The sequence below is a fragment of the Aulostomus chinensis genome, chromosome 1 (assembly GCF_037954235.1).
Source record: "Aulostomus chinensis isolate RoL2024-O1b breed Wild chromosome 1, RoL_Achi_v1.0, whole genome shotgun sequence".
In the NCBI taxonomy this organism is placed as follows: Eukaryota; Metazoa; Chordata; class Actinopteri; order Syngnathiformes; family Aulostomidae; genus Aulostomus; species Aulostomus chinensis.
Window position 1 is genome coordinate 20672152 of NC_141320.1, and position 17334 is coordinate 20689485.

Consider the following 17334-nt stretch of genomic DNA (forward strand, 5'->3'; position numbering starts at 1 on the left):
GCTACGAACCAAAGAAATGATGCTACAGTGATGTAGTGAGAGTTGCTACAAACCTCAAAATGATGCTACAGTGATGTGGTGAGAGTTGCTACTAACCTAAGAAATGATGCGACAGTGATGTAATGAGAGTTGCAACAAACCTAAGAAGTGATGCTACAGTGATGTGGTGAGAGTTGATACTAATTTCAAAATAATGCTAAAGCGGTGTAATGAGAGTTGATACTTACCTAAGAAATGATTCTACAGTGATGTGGTGAGAGTTGCTACGAACCTCAAAATGATGGTACAGTGATGTAATGACAGTTGCTAGGAATCTCAAAATGATGCTCCAGTAATGTCGTGAGAGTTGCGACTATCCTCAAAATGATGCAACAGTGATGTAATGAGAGTTGCTACAAATGTCCAAATGATGCTTAAGTGATGTAATGAGAGTGGCTACAAACCTAAGAAATGATGTTACAGTGATGTAATGAGAGTTGCTACAAATGACCAAATGATGCTAGAGTGATGTAATGAGATTTGCGACCAACCTAAGAAATTATGCTACAGACATGTGCTGAGAGTTGATAGTAATTTCAAAATCATGCTAAAGTGATGTAATGAGAGTTGCTACTTACCTGAGAAATGATGCGACAGTGATGTGGTGAGAGTTGCTACGAACCTCAAAATGATGCAACAGTGATGTAATGAGAGTTCCTACGAATCTCAAAATGATGCTACAGTAATGTCGCGAGAGTTGCGACTATCCTCAAAATGATGCGACAGTGATGTAGTGAGAGTTGCTACGATCCTCAAAATGATGCTACATTCATGTGGTGAGAGTTGATAGTAATTTCAAAATCATGCTAAAGTGATGTAATGAAAGTTGCTACATACCTAAGAAATGATGCTACAGTGATGTGGTGAGAGTTGCGACGAACCTCAAAATGATTCAACAGTGATGTAATGAGAGTTGCTACTAACTGAAGAAATGATGCTACAGTGATGTAGTGAGAGTTGCTACGAATCTCAAAATGATGCTACAGTAATGACGTGAGAGTTGCTACTATCCTAAAAATGATGCGACAGTGATGTGATAATTACGATGAAGCTCATAATGAAATTACAGTGATGTAGTGAGAGTTGCTACTAACCTCAAAATGATGTTGAAAGTGATGTAGTGAGAGTGGCTAAAAACCTCAAAAACGATGCTATAGTGATGTCTTAAGAATTGCTACTAACCAAAGAAATGATGCTCCAGTGATGTGGTGAGAGTTGTTAATTACCTGAAAATGATGCGACAGTGATGTAATGAGAGCTGCTACGATCCTCAAAATGAGGTGGCAGTGATGTAGTGAGAGTTGATAGTAATTTAAAAATCACGCTAAAGTGATGTAATGAGAGTTGCTACTTACCTAAGAAATGATGCTACAGTGATGTGGTGAGAGTTGCTACGAACCTCAAAATGATGCTGACAGTGATGTAATGAGAGTTGCTACGATCCTCAAAATGATGCTACAGTGATGTGGTGAGAGTTGCTACTATCCTCAAAATGAGGTGACAGTGATGTAGTGAGAGTTGCTACGAATCTCAAAATGATGCTACAGTAATGTCATGGGAGTTGCTACGATCCTCAAAATGATACTACAGTGATGTAATGAGAGTTGCTACGAATCTCAAAACGATGCTACAGTGATGTGGTGAGAGTTGCGACTATCCTCAAAATGATGCGACAGTGATGTAGTGAGAGTTGCTACGATCCTCAAAATGATGCTACAGTGATGTTATGACAGTTGCTACTAACCTAAGAAATTATACTGACAGTGTTGTGGTGAGAGTTGATAGTAATTTCAAAATCATGCTAAAGTGATGTCATGAGAGTTTCTTCTAACCGAAGAAATGATGCTACAGTGATGTAGGCAGAGTTGGTACGATGCTCAAACTGATGCTTCCAGTAATGTAGTGAGAGTTGCTACAAACCTCAAAATGATGCTACAGTGATGTCATGGGAGATGCTACGAACCTAAGAAATGATGCTACAGTGATGTAGTGAGAGTTGCTACAAACCTCAAAATGATGCTACAGTGATGTGGTGAGAGTTGCTACTAACCTAAGAAATGATGCGACAGTGATGTAATGAGAGTTGCAACAAACCTAAGAAGTGATGCTACAGTGATGTGGTGAGAGTTGATACTAATTTCAAAATAATGCTAAAGCGGTGTAATGAGAGTTGCTACTTCCGTAAGAAATGATTCTACAGTGATGTAATGAGAGTTGCTACTAATCTCAAAATGATGCTAGAGTGATGTAATGAGATTTGCTACAAACCTAAGAAATGATGCTACAGTGATGTGGTGAGAGTTGATAGTAATTTCAAAATCATGCTAAAGTGATGTAATGAGAGTTGCTACTTACCTAAGAAATGATGCTACAGTCATGTCATGGGAGTTGCTACTGACCTAAGAAATGATGCTACAGTGATGAATTGAGAGTTGCTTCAAATGTCAAAATGATGCGACTGATGTAGTGAGAGTTGCTACGATCCTCAAAATGATGCTACATTCATGTGGTGAGAGTTGATAGTAATTTCAAAATCATGCTAAAGTGATGTAATGAAAGTTGCTACATACCTAAGAAATGATGCTACAGTGATGTGGTGAGAGTTGCTACGAACCTCAAAATGATGGTACAGTGATGTAATGACAGTTGCTAGGAATCTCAAAATGATGCTCCAGTAATGTCGTGAGAGTTGCGACTATCCTCAAAATGATGCAACAGTGATGTAATGAGAGTTGCTACAAATGTCCAAATGATGCTTAAGTGATGTAATGAGAGTGGCTACAAACCTAAGAAATGATGTTACAGTGATGTAATGAGAGTTGCTACAAATGACCAAATGATGCTAGAGTGATGTAATGAGATTTGCGACCAACCTAAGAAATTATGCTACAGACATGTGCTGAGAGTTGATAGTAATTTCAAAATCATGCTAAAGTGATGTAATGAGAGTTGCTACTTACCTGAGAAATGATGCGACAGTGATGTGGTGAGAGTTGCTACGAACCTCAAAATGATGCTACAGTGATGTAATGAGAGTTCCTACGAATCTCAAAATGATGCTACAGTAATGTCGCGAGAGTTGCGACTATCCTCAAAATGATGCGACAGTGATGTAGTGAGAGTTGCTGCGATCCTCAAAATGATGCGACAGTGATGTGGTGAGAGGTGCTACGATCCTCAAAATGAGGTGGCAATGATGTAGTGAGAGTTGACACAAATCTCAAAATGATGCTGATAGTGATGTAGTGAGAGTTGATACTAATCTCAAAATGATGCTAAAGTGATGTAATGAGAGTTGCTACAAATCTAAGAAGTGATGCTACAGTGATGTGGTGAGAGTTGATAGTAATTTCAAAATAACGCTAAAGCGGTGTAATGAGAGTTGCTACTTCCCTAAGAAATGATGCTACAGTGATGTAATGAGAGTTGCTACTAATCTCAAAATGATGCTAGAGTGATGTAATGAGATTTGCTACAAACCTAAGAAATGATGCTACAGTGATGTGGTGAGAGTTGATAGTAATTTCAAAATCATGCTAAAGTGATGTAATGAGAGTTGCTACTTACCTAAGAAATGATGCTACAGTCATGTCATGGGAGTTGCTACTGACCTAAGAAATGATGCTACAGTGATGAATTGAGAGTTGCTTCAAATGTCAAAATGATGCGACTGATGTAGTGAGAGTTGCTACGATCCTCAAAATGATGCTACATTCATGTGGTGAGAGTTGATAGTAATTTCAAAATCATGCTAAAGTGATGTAATGAAAGTTGCTACATACCTAAGAAATGATGCTACAGTGATGTGGTGAGAGTTGCGACGAACCTCAAAATGATTCAACAGTGATGTAATGAGAGTTGCTACTAACTGAAGAAATGATGCGACAGTGATGTAGTGAGAGTTGCTACGAATCTCAAAATGATGCTACAGTAATGACGTGAGAGTTGCTACTATCCTAAAAATGATGCGACAGTGATGTGATAATTACGATGAAGCTCATAATGAAATTACAGTGATGTAGTGAGAGTTGCTACTAACCTCAAAATGATGTTGAAAGTGATGTAGTGAGAGTGGCTAAAAACCTCAAAAACGATGCTATAGTGATGTCTTAAGAATTGCTACTAACCAAAGAAATGATGCTCCAGTGATGTGGTGAGAGTTGTTAATTACCTGAAAATGATGCGACAGTGATGTAATGAGAGCTGCTACGATCCTCAAAATGAGGTGGCAGTGATGTAGTGAGAGTTGATAGTAATTTAAAAATCACGCTACAGTGATGTGGTGAGAGTTGCTACGAACCTCAAAATGATGCTGACAGTGATGTAATGAGAGTTGCTACGATCCTCAAAATGATGCTACAGTGATGTGGTGAGAGTTGCTACTATCCTCAAAATGAGGTGACAGTGATGTAGTGAGAGTTGCTACGAATCTCAAAATGATGCTACAGTAATGTCATGGGAGTTGCTACGATCCTCAAAATGATACTACAGTGATGTAATGAGAGTTGCTACGAATCTCAAAACGATGCTACAGTGATGTGGTGAGAGTTGCGACTATCCTCAAAATGATGCGACAGTGATGTAGTGAGAGTTGCTACGATCCTCAAAATGATGCTACAGTGATGTTATGACAGTTGCTACTAACCTAAGAAATTATACTGACAGTGTTGTGGTGAGAGTTGATAGTAATTTCAAAATCATGCTAAAGTGATGTCATGAGAGTTTCTTCTAACCGAAGAAATGATGCTACAGTGATGTAGGCAGAGTTGGTACGATGCTCAAACTGATGCTTCCAGTAATGTAGTGAGAGTTGCTACGAACCTAAGAAATGATGCTACAGTGATGTAGTGAGAGTTGCTACAAACCTCAAAATGATGCTACAGTGATGTGGTGAGAGTTGCTACTAACCTAAGAAATGATGCGACAGTGATGTAATGAGAGTTGCAACAAACCTAAGAAGTGATGCTACAGTGATGTGGTGAGAGTTGATACTAATTTCAAAATAATGCTAAAGCGGTGTAATGAGAGTTGATACTTACCTAAGAAATGATTCTACAGTGATGTGGTGAGAGTTGCTACGAACCTCAAAATGATGGTACAGTGATGTAATGACAGTTGCTAAGAATCTCAAAATGATGCTCCAGTAATGTCGTGAGAGTTGCGACTATCCTCAAAATGATGCAACAGTGATGTAATGAGAGTTGCTACAAATGTCCAAATGATGCTTAAGTGATGTAATGAGAGTGGCTACAAACCTAAGAAATGATGTTACAGTGATGTAATGAGAGTTGCTACAAATGACCAAATGATGCTAGAGTGATGTAATGAGATTTGCTACCAACCTAAGAAATCATGCTACAGACATGTGCTGAGAGTTGATTGTAATTTCAAAATTATGCTACAGTGATGTAATGAGAGTTGCTACTTACCTGAGAAATGATGCGACAGTGATGTGGTGAGAGTTGCTACGAACCTCAAAATGATGCTACAGTGATGTAATGAGAGTTGCTACTTACCTAAGAAATGATGCTACAGTGATGTGGTGAGAGTTGCTACGAACCTCAAAATGATGCTACAGTGATGTAATGAGAGTTCCTACGAATCTCAAAATGATGCTGCAGTAATGTCGCGAGAGTTGCGACTATCCTCAAAATGATGCGACAGTGATGTAGTGAGAGTTGCTACGATCCTCAAAATGATGCGACAGTGATGTGGTGAGAGTTGCTACGATCCTCAAAATGAGGTGGCAATGATGTAGTGAGAGTTGACACAAATCTCAAAATGATGCTGATAGTGATGTAATGAGAGTTGCTACTAACCGAAGAAATGATGCTACAGTGATGTAGTGAGAGTTGCTACGAATCTCAAAATGATGCTACAGTAATGACGTGAGAGTTGCTACTATCCTAAAAATGATGCGACAGTGATGTGATAATTACGATGAAGCTCATAATGAAATTACAGTGATGTAGTGAGAGTTGCTACTAACCTCAAAATGATGTTGAAAGTGATGTAGTGAGAGTGGCTAAAAACCTCAAAAACGATGCTATAGTGATGTCTTAAGAATTGCTACTAACCAAAGAAATGATGCTCCAGTGATGTGGTGAGAGTTGTTAATTACCTGAAAATGATGCGACAGTGATGTAATGAGAGTTGCTACTATCCTCAAAATGATGCTACAGTAATGTCATGGGAGTTGCTACGATCCTCAAAATGATACTACAGTGATGGAATGAGAGTTGCTACGAATCTCAAAACGATGCTACAGTAATGTCGTGAGAGTTGCGACTATCCTCAAAATGATGCGACAGTGATGTAGTGAGAGTTGCTACGATCCTCAAAATGATGCTACAGTGATGTAATGAGAGTTGCAACTAACCTAAGAAATGATGCGACAGTGATGTGGTGAGAGTTGCTAGGAACCTCAAAATGATGCAGGGTGACTTTGTGGAAAGTCTTGCACTCCCAACACATTCATTCTCATGAATGCAGTGACAGGTCAGAGCCAAGGGAGCCTCCATGTCCACAGATGTCCACATGGCAGCTGGACTTCCTTTTTCACTCCTTCCCGTTCCTCCTGGTACTTTTTGGCCACCGTTTGTTTGATGGTCTGAAAATGACGCCCAGAGTAAATCAATACATTGAAATTAGAGATGAAATAAACTGGAGATATCAACGACTGCTTTAGATCATTTCCACACAAACCTTTCTGGTTGGCAAACATATGAGGCTCAAGGACCTGAACCAGTTCCCTGAACCCTTCCCTCTCAACAATGCTGAGGGGCTGGCAGTCCTTCAGGATCAAATTCAGCAGAGCCTCATCCAGCATCTGCTTCCTGGAAGCTGGATGGTTAAAGATGAAGGAGAGAAGAAATGAATAGGAATTAATTCTCAATGAAGCAACTGTGAGTCAGTTGGAGAGTGGCTGTATACCTGAGTTCATCCTGGTGGATCTGGGACTTCATTCTCATGCCTGGCCCCATCATGCCTCAGCACTGAAGAGGTGCTTTTGTTGAGATGAGACGCTTCTGTCCAACAAATGCCACATTCAACCTGCAGAAAAGAACATGAGTACTCAGCTAAAAGTTCCTTTCTTCATGGTGACTGGTGTTTCTTAGTCTTAGACCACCAGGTTTCCAATGAGGTGTATCGGATACGTTGTTGTGTGCCGCTGAAATCCGTCCAATTCCGGCGTTGTTTCCTCATGAAATATGTTTGCCTTAAAGCTCATTAAAGTGTTGAACCACAATATCGTTCACCATAACTGAGTCAACTTCAAGATAACCTACGTCTACATTCCAGTCCCGGCTGCTCCTGTTCTGCTGCAGTCCAGAAAACAACAACCCGATACAATTGGCGCTCCTTCCCACAGCTCAGGCCCGGATCCGCATGGTTCCGCTGACTGACTGTGAGACGCGCTCCCTCCAGAGTGGCACAGCCCGATGGGGGTCCTTATCTGGCACGGGGGCGTAAAACAGGTGCGACTGGAAAGCCTGGTTTATTCTGCGTCGAGGGAACGCGTTGCTCTGCAATACACCGCCGAACCGCTAGGGGGTGTGGCTTTGTCTTTGTATTGTTTACGGGGCTCTTGTCAGATTCCTTGGTTTTCTTCCGGTCACAGACAACAATTGTTGGCCATTTGTCAGTCTTTGTAGTGCCGCGAAGAGGAGTTGTAGAGGTGGTCGTACTTGAGCACCTCCTCGATAATCCTTTCTTCAGCTTGGTCCATTTTTTCTTGGAGCCTTCACCACAGAAACTTTGAAAATGGAGGTGTTGTGCTGCGACTGAACCGGAAATAACGTTCTGAGCGGACCAATCACAGTCCTCGACGTTGACGTCACCACGCGTCGACGCGATGCTTAAGCAGGATTTTTTGGAGGCGCGTTTCAGGCTACGGCGGAGGTACGAATACTACGAATGAATTGAAAGATGATTGATGAAAGTGATTGAAAGTCGAAAAGGAAGTTAGCATGTCAGGGATGAGACACCCTGATAGTCCAAAAGGAAGTTAGCATGTCAGGGATGAGACACGCTTATCGTCCAACAGGAAGTTAGCATGTAAGGGATGAGACACGCTTATCGTCCAACAGTAAGTTAGCATGTCAGGGATGAGACGCGCTTATCGTCCAACAGGAAGTTAGCATGTCAGGGATGAGACACCCTGATCGTCCAACAGGAAGTTAGCATGTCAGGGATGAGACACCCTGATAGTCCAACAGGAAGTTAGCATCTCCATGGTTCCCTTGACCAGAAGCCAGTGGGATCGTTCCATTCTGACATCTTGATTGACATTTGTCCTTCTCTTAGCTAAATAGCTGGCAATCATTTGAAAAAACCTTGATTTACTTTTTGTATTTTGATCTTCAGCTCATTTGCATACTTTTGTTGAAATTCTCCCCTTTTTGTCTTTTTTTTCTGCTGTTTTTAGCACAAAGTCCACCTGGTGCCTAAAGACCAGTTCAGCATGGACTACGTTGAACCTTCAGTCCGCTGCATCAGCACCCATGGACAGTTCCCCCCTGACAGGAGGATTCTGGTGAGGAACATTAGTGGGACAGCGCTCTTGTTAGAACGGTTCTGATCCACCTTCCCTCCCCCTGTAGCTCCTCCTGTGTCCCCTCAGCGCTCTTGTTAGAACGGTTCTGATCCACCTTCCCTCCCCCTGTAGCTCCTCCTGTGTCCCCTCGGCGCTCTTGTTAGAACGGTTCTGATCCACCTTCCCTCCCCCTGTAGCTCCTCCTGTGTCCCCTCAGCGCTCTTGTTAGAACGGTTCTGATCCACCTTCCCTCCCCCTGAAGCTCCTCCTGTGTCCCTTCAGCGCTCGTTAGAACGGTTCTGATCCACCTTCCCTCCCCCTGTAGCTCCTCCTGTGTCCCCTCAGCGCTCTTGTTAGAACGGTTCTGATCCACCTTCCCTCCCCCTGTAGCTCCTCCTGTGTCCCCTCAGCGCTCTTGTTAGAACGGTTCTGATCCACCTTCCCTCCCCCTGTAGCTCCTCCTGTGTCTCCTCAGGTTTCCAAACTCCCTCCCACTGGCTGGTGCTGAAGGAGGGCCAGAGCTCCTCCTACAGGAGCCCATCCTGGCCTCCCCCGCTGCAGCTCCTCCACTAACCTCCCACCAGAGAGATGAGCCCCCTGGTTCAGAGTGACAGACCACCTCTGGGAGCAGACAACAGAGACCACATCAGGCTGGACTCCGTGCAGGTACGGAGGCTGACGGCTGCTGAGTGAGTGAGTTTACGACGCTCCCGCCACTGCTGCTGGATTGATTTAACACATCTGGAATATTTAGATTTATTCTGGGTCAACATCTGCATCTGTTGAAGTCCTCAGTCTCCATGCAGGTGGTGTTGTTCCAGATAAAAGGTCTCAATAACAGCATCACTCCAGGTGAAACCATTCCAAAGAAGGCTAAGTGGAGCTGGCATATCAGCCCCCAATGGAAGCCTGCTGCTGCTGCCAAGGTCTCCATGTCATCATGGAAAAGTTGATTGTTCAACTCAGTGTTTTTCCCATTGGGAAGAGATTTGTTGTTCCACCATGAAGTCTTTTCTTGTGATGAGTTTGTGTGTTGTAGTAGCATGAAGATATCTTGTTATCATGATCAACTCATCTGGCCTGGTGGAAGAACGCTGCTGTGTTTGGATTCAGACGAGTCAAATCTGAACCAGGGAATTGTAATGAACTCAAAATGATGCTAACGTTCACTCCATTACTCTTAGCATCATTTTTAGTTAATTAGCAATTCTTACTAAATCACTGTCGCATCATTTTGAGATCATTAGCAATTTTTCTGACATCACTGTCACATTATTTTGAGGTTCGTAAGAACTTTTACTACATTACTGTTGCATTATTTAAAGGTTCGTAGCAACTCTTACTACATGACTGTCAGCACCACTTTTTGGTTTTTTGGAAACACTTCCTACATTACTGTAAGCATCACTGAGTTAATTAGCAACTATCACTACATTACTGTTAGCATCCTTTTGAGTTCATTAGCTGCTGTGTTTGGATTCAGACGAGTCAAATCTGAACCAGGGAATTGTAATGAACTCAAAATGATGCTAACTTTCACTCCATTACAGTTAGCATCATTTTGAGTTAATTAGCAATTCTTACTAAATCACTGTCGCATCATTTTGAGATCATTAGCAATTCTTCTGACATCACTGTCACACTATTTTGAGGTTCGTAAGAACTTTTACTACATTACTGTTGTATTATTTAAAGGTTCGTAGCAACTGTTACTACATGACTGACAGCATCACTTTTTGTTTTTTTCGAAACACTTCCTACATTACTGTAAGCATAACTGAGTTAATTAGCAACTATCACTACATTACTGTTAGCATCATTTTGAGTTCATTAGCGATTCTTCCGACATCACTGTCGCATTATTTTGAGGTTCGAAGAAACTCCTACTACATGACTGTCAGCATCACTTTGAGGTCGTTCGAAACACTTACTACATTACTGTAAGCATCACTGAGTCGATTAGCAACTATCACTACACTACTGTTAGCATCATTTTGAGTTCATTAGAAATCTTCCGACATCACTGTCGCAATATTTTGAGGTTCGTAGCAACTTTTACTACATCACTGTCGCATTATTTTGAGGTTCGTAGCAACTCTGACTACATGACCGTCAGCATCACTTTGAGGTTATTCGAAACTTTCACTCCATTACTGTTAGCATCATTTTGAGTTCATTAGCAATTCTTACTGAATCACTGTCGCATCATTTTGAGATCTTTAGCAATTCTTCTTACATCACTGCCGCATTATTTTGAGGTTCGTAGCAACTCTTACTACATTACTGTCAGCATCACTTTGAGTTTATTAGCAACTATCACTACATTACTGTTAGCATCATTTTGAGTTTATTAGCAATTCATAGACATCATTGCAGCATTAAAAGAGGTTAGTAGCAACTCGTACTACATGACTGTCAGCATCACTTTGAGGTTGTTCGAAACACTTACTACAGTATTGTAAGCATCATTGAGTTGAATAGCAACTATCACTACATTTGTTAGCATCATTTTGAGTTAATTAGCAATTCTTCCGACATCACTGTCGCAATATTTTGAGGTTCGTAGCCACTTTTACTACATTACTGTAGCATTATTTTGAGGTTCGTAGCAACTCTTACAACATGACTGTCAGCATCACTTTGAGGTAATTTGAAACTTTCACTCCAATACTGCTCGCATCATTTTGAGTTCATTAGCAATTCTTCCTACATCACTGTCGCATCATTTTGAGATCATTAGCAATTCTTTCGACATCACTGTCGCATTATTTTGAGGTTCGTAGAAACTCTTACTACATGACTTTCAGCATCACTTTGAGGTTGTTCGAAACACTTACTACATTACTGTAAGCATCACTGAGTTGATTCGCAACTCTCACTACATTACTGTTAGCATCATTTTGAGTTCATTAGAAATTCAAACGACATCACTGTCGCAATATTTTGAGGTTCGTATCAACTTTTACTACATCACTGTCGCATTATTTTGAGGTTCATAGCAACTCTTACTACATGACCGTCAGCATTACTTTAAGGTTATTCAAAACTTTCACTCCATTACTGTTAGCATCATTTTGAGTTCATTAGCAATTCTTACTACATCCCTTTCGCATTATTTTGAGGTTTGTAGCAACTCTTACTACATGACTTTCAGCATCACTTTGAGGTTGTTCGAAACACTTACTACATCACTGTCGCATCATTTTGAGATCATTAGCAATTCTTCTGACATCACTGTCACATTATTTTGAGGTTCGTAGCAACTCTTACTACATTATTTTTGCATTATTTAAAGGTTCGTAGCAACTCTTACTACAGTTCTGTCAGCATCACTTTGAGTTTATTAGCAACTATCACGACATTACTGTTAGCATCATTTTGAGTTTATTAGCAATTCTTCCGACATCACTGTCACAATATTTTGAGGTTCGTCGCAACTCTTACTACATGACTGTCAGCATCACTTTGAGGTTGTTCGAAACTCTTACTACATGACTGTCAGCATCACTTTGAGGTTGTTTGAAACACTTACTACATTACTGTAAGCATCACTGAGTTAATTAGCAACTATCACTACATTACTGTTAGCATCATTTTGAGTTCATTAGCAATTCTTCCGACGTCACTGTCGCAATATTTTGAGGTTCGTAGCAACTGTTACTACATGACTGTCAGCATCACTTTGAGGTTATTCGAAACACTTACTACATTACTGTAAACATCACTGAGTTGATTAGCAACTGTCACTACATTACTGTTAGCATCATTTTAAGTTCATTAGCAATTCTTCCGACATCACTGTCGCAATATTTTGAGGTTCGTAGCAACTTTTACTACATGACTGTCGCATTATTTTGAGGTTCGTAGCAACTCTTAGTACATGACTGTCAGCATCATTTTGAGTTCATTAGCAATTCTTCCGACATCACTGTCGCAATATTTTGAGGTTCGTAGCAACTTTTACTACATTACTGTGGCATTATTTTGATGTTCGTCGCAACTCTTACTACATGACTGTCAGCATCACTTTGAGGTTATTCGAAACTTTCACTCCATTACTGTTAGCATCATTTTTAGTTCATTAGCAATTCTTACTACATCACTGTCGCATCATTTTGGGATCATTAGCAATTCTTCTGACATCACTGTCACATTATTTTGAGGTTCGTAGCAACTCTTACTACATTATTTTTGCATTATTTTGAGGTTCGTAGCAACTCTTACTACATTACTGTCAGCATCACTTTGAGTTTATTAGCAACTTTCACTACATTACTGTTAGCATCATTTTGAGTTCATGAGCAATTCTTACTAAATCACTGTCGCATCATTTTGAGATCTTTAGCAATTCTTCTGACATCACTGTCGCATTATTTTGAGGTTCGTAGCAACTCTTACTACATGACTGTCAGCATCACTTTGAGGTTATTCCAAACTTTCACTCCATTACTGTTAGCATCATTTTGAGATCATTGCCAATTCTTCTGACATCACTGTCGCATCATTTTTAGATCTTTAGCAATTCTTCTGACATCACTGTCGCATTATTTTGAGGTTCGTAGCAACTCTTACTACATGACTGTCACCATCACTTTGAGGTTGTTCGAAACACTTACTACATCACTGTCAGCATCAATGAGTTGATTAGCAACGATCACTATATTACTGTTAGCATCATTTTGAGTTCATTAGCAATTCTTCCGACTCACTGTCGCATTTTTTTGAGGTTCGTAGCAACTCTTACTACATGACTGTCAGCATCACTTTGAGGTTATTCGAAACGTTCACTCCATTACTGTTAGCATCATTTTGAGTTCATTAGCAATTCTTACTACATCACTGTCGCATTATTTCGAGATCATTAGCAATTCTTCCGACATCACTGTCGCATTATTTTGAGGTTCGTAGCAACTCTTACTACAATACTGTTGCATTATTTAAAGGTTCGTAGCAACTCTTACTACATTACTGTCAGCATCACTTTGAGGTTATTTGAAAGTTTCACTCCATTACTGTTAGCATCATTTTGAGTTCATTAGCAATTCTTACTACATCACTGTCGCATCATTTTGAGATCATTAGCAATTCTTACGACATCACTGTCGCAATATTTTGAGGTTCGTAGCAACTCTTACTACATTATTGTTGCATTATTTAAAGGTTCGTAGCAACTCTTACTACATTACTGTCAGCATCACTTTGAGTTTATTAGCAACTATCACTACATTACTGTTAGCATAATTTTGAGTTGTTGAGCAATTCTCACGACATCACTGTAGCATTAAATTGAGTTCATTAGCAACTCTTACTAAATGACTGTCAGCATCACTTTGAGGTTGTTCGAAACACTTACTACATTCCTCTAAGCATCACTGAGTTTATTAGCAACTATCACTAAATTACTGTTAGCATCATTTTGAGTTCAATAGCAATTCTTCTGACATCACTGTCGCATTATTTTGAGGTTCGTAGCAACTCTTAGTACATGACTGTCAGCATCACTTTGAGGTTATTCGAAACGTTCACTCCATTACTGTTACTATCATTTTGAGTTCATTAGCAATTCGGACTAAATCACTGTCGCAATATTTTGAGGTTCGTAGCGACTTTTACTGCATTACTTTCGCATTATATTGAGGTTCGTAGCAACTCTTACTAAATTACTGTCAGCATCACTTTGAGGTAATTCGAAACACTTACTACATTACTGTAAGCATCACTGACTTGATTAGCAACTATCACTACGTTACTGTTAGCATCATTTTGAGTTCATTAGCAATTCTTCCGACATCACTGTCGCATCATTTTGAGATCATTAGCAATTCTTCCGACATCACTGTCGCATTATTTTGAGGTTCGTAGCAACTCTTACTATATTACTGTCAGCATCACTTTGAGGTTATTCGAAACGTTCACTCCATTACTGTTAGCATCATTTTGAATTCATGAGCAATTCTTACTACATCACTGTCGCATCATTTTGAGATCATTAGCAATTCTTCCGACATCACTGTCGCATTATTTTGAGGTTCGTAGCAACTCTTACTACAAGACTGTCAGCATCACTTTGAGGTTATTCGAAACGTTAACTCCATTACTGTTAGCATCATTTTGAGTTCATGAGCAATTCTTACGAAATCACTTTCGCATCATTTTGAGATCTTTAGCAATTCTTCTGACATCACTGTCGCATAATTTTGAGGTTCGTAGCAACTTTTACTACATCACTGTCGCATTATTTTGAGGTTCGTAGCAACTCTTCCGACATGACTGTCACCATCACTTTTGAGGTTGTTCGAAACACTTACTACATTACTGTAAGTATCACTGAGTTGATTCGCAACTATCACTACACTACTGTTAGCATCATTTTAAGTTCATTAGCAATTCTTCCGACATCACTGTCGCAAAATTTTGAGGTTCGTAGCAACTTTTACTACATTACTGTCGCATTATTTTGAGGTTCGTAGCAACTCTTACTACATGACTGTCAGCATCACTTAGAGGTTATTCGAAACACTTACTACATTACGGTAAGCATCACTGAGTTGATTAGCAACTATCACTACATTACTGTTAGCATCATTTTGAGTTCATTAGCAACTCTTACAATTTATAGTTTTAAAGGTTCGTTCCAACAAAATACTTTCTAATTTATAGTTTTAAAGGTTCGTTCCACCAAAATACTTTCTAATTTATAGTTTTAAAGGTTCATTCCACCAAAATACTTTCTAATTTATAGTTTTAAAGGTTCACTCCACCAAATACTTTCTAATTTATAGTTTTAAAGGTTCATTCCACCAAAATACTTACTAATTTATAGTTTTAAAGGTTCGTTCCACCAAAATACTTTCTAATTTATAGTTTTTAAGGTTCATTCCAACAAAATACTTTCTAATTTATAGTTTTAAAGGTTCGTTCCACCAAAATACCTCTTTCTGTCCAACTTCTCAGTTTTAAAGGTTCCTTCAGTTGAGGGCTCCTGGTTCTGTGTGAGGGGTTGAGGGTCGATATGGGATGATGAGGAAGATTTCATGTCACGATGGTCCTGCTAAAGTAACTGAGAGTCATGACATCAAACAATGTCATCAAATTACGCTTGAACTCTTAAAATGGCAATAAAATCTACTGGAATCATTTTAGCACAAACACTTTTATATTGATTTTGTGAGCATCATTTTTCAAACATTATAACATAAACTTTAAAAAGGGTCCATTCACGAACACTCTTACTTGAAGGTAGTCACTGATATCAGTAAACAGCTGATAAAGTTTTGTGTTCATGTTTTAATTCTCTACTCTGACCTGTGCTGAGACACTGGACCAGAGAGGAAGACCTGCTCAGCCTCCTGCATGGACCAATTCTGCAGCTCAGTGATGACGACGAGGGATTCAGCATTGAGTTCATTTTAAACTTTTTGGAGGAAACAAATGAAGGCTCACAGTCACACTGACGCAGCTACAAATACTTTGATATGCAACAGACTGGTTTCTCTTCTGGTAGTTTGTTATCAACTGTTGTCACATTTATGGATCAATTTAGCTGATAAGATGAAGGCTCCAAAGGACCAGCTGGAGATGCCGGGGATTGAACCCGGGGCCTCATACATGCAAAGCATGCGCTCTACCACTGAGCTACATCCCCTCTGTCAGAGTCACTGTTTAACTGATGCAGCAACACAAACACAGACACAACATTTTTTAAATTATTATTCTTCATTTTAGGGAAAAAAGGAAGTCAGCCTGTGATCTCAAAGGCTCTGTGATCTAGGTAGTTTCACTGTGATGTCAGCCCACACAACCTTAGACCACAGAGGCAAGTCAGGCTCCAGGAAGCTGAGGCTGCTCCGTTCTCAGTCCAATCCAGAGTGAAGGTTTCCCTCTCTGAAGCTTTCCAATCCAGCCCAGATCCTCTCTGACCAGCAGGAGTCTTTGACTAATAAATAATCATTATATTGAATGTCTGCTCATCCTCAGAATGAAGTAAAAGTATTTGTGTTCCTAAAATAATCTCCAGATGCTAAGATCAATTATTAACATTGATTGACAGCTCTAAACTGACCCACCATCACTATACAGTTGCAACTGAAATATTGAGAAATATTTCAAGGAAGCAGCAGGCCCTCATCCGCCCCGGTCCACTTGACTGTGTCCCCTGAGACAGATGACAGCTCGCTTCTGGCAGAGGCAGTTAGGTTGAGGACCGTTGCTGATGTCATCAACTGATGTCTCCATCACCAAAGGTGACAGACAGGATGGTCATGGACATAAAACAGAGGTCGAAGAATGAGAAAGAATGGTTGTCCTGACTGAAGTTTAGCTTGAGCTTTTTAATTTGTTACTAAAGGAAGTATTGGTACAAGTAAAGGCAGGCGAACTTTCCACAAATATTCAGAATTAACTTTGACAACCAAAACATGAACCAAGACGACAAAATAGTGAACATGAAAAAGGAACCAGTCCCACCTTCTTGTGTGTTCCTGCTGAAGTAAATGTTTATGAAGATTTGTTGTGTTCTTTTTCCAAAGGTCCAGCCAGCATTGCAGGTCTCAGGAGGAGGAGCCACTTCAGCAGGATCTGTGGGACAAATCCCCCCACGGTGAGACCTGTCCAGCTCCCTGCAGCTCTGCAAGTGTTACCAACTCTTCATTCCAGCTGTTTGGTTGAATCCCATTTTTTCACCTTTGAACCTTTTGAACACTGATGAGGAGGTGAGGCTGGAGGCAAAACCACAACCTCACGTCATCTCACAGGATGAA

General features: G+C 40.2%; 1 non-coding gene across 1 annotated transcript; it reads right to left on the bottom strand.

The window, feature by feature from the left end:
* Positions 1–16148: 16148 nt before the first annotated feature.
* trnaa-ugc (transfer RNA alanine (anticodon UGC)) lies at positions 16149–16220 on the bottom strand. Its single transcript has one exon. It is a non-coding gene; the product is annotated as a tRNA-Ala (tRNA).
* Positions 16221–17334: the final 1114 nt, after the last annotated feature.